The following is a 415-nucleotide window of genomic DNA, read 5'->3' as shown; positions in this document are numbered from 1 at the left end:
CTATTTCGTTGTGGTTGCCGCTTCTGTCCGCATTGTTTTGTTTTGTTTTTTGTTTTGACGATCAGCTGGACGAGATCAGCTGACAGGTCGAACAAGACGGGTCAATTAAGGCTCCTCTTTACTCTCTCCGACGTCTCACGGAAGCTCAGAAATCTCGTGCACAAGAAAGCTGTTGTACTCGTCAGCTCGTTGTTGTAATGCTCTGATTTACATTTTGTATACATTTATTCTAAGGAAGTTTTATTGCGACACGTTTTCATTAGCGGGAAGTACAACATAAAAGGTTAGTGGAGCGGAGGCCAGGTGGAGGACAGTCGTGGGGATAAGACCTTTGGTATTTTCGGAGTTAATTTTCACTTAAATTGTACAAAGATGTTATCCATCGGCTAATAAAGGTTATGCATAATTGATAAGA

At 41.4% G+C, this 415-nt stretch overlaps 1 protein-coding gene across 1 annotated transcript in view; it reads left to right on the top strand.

The window, feature by feature from the left end:
• Positions 1-415, top strand: part of LOC119592244 (titin-like) — a gene marked incomplete at its 5' end in the record, with an annotated part of 41989 nt that overhangs the window by 22480 nt on the left and 19094 nt on the right.

Source organism: Penaeus monodon, chromosome 29 (assembly GCF_015228065.2).
Source record: "Penaeus monodon isolate SGIC_2016 chromosome 29, NSTDA_Pmon_1, whole genome shotgun sequence".
NCBI classification, from domain to species: domain Eukaryota; kingdom Metazoa; phylum Arthropoda; class Malacostraca; order Decapoda; family Penaeidae; genus Penaeus; species Penaeus monodon.
Note: the sequence above shows the minus strand (reverse complement) of the source record. Positions and strands in the feature narration are given on the sequence as shown.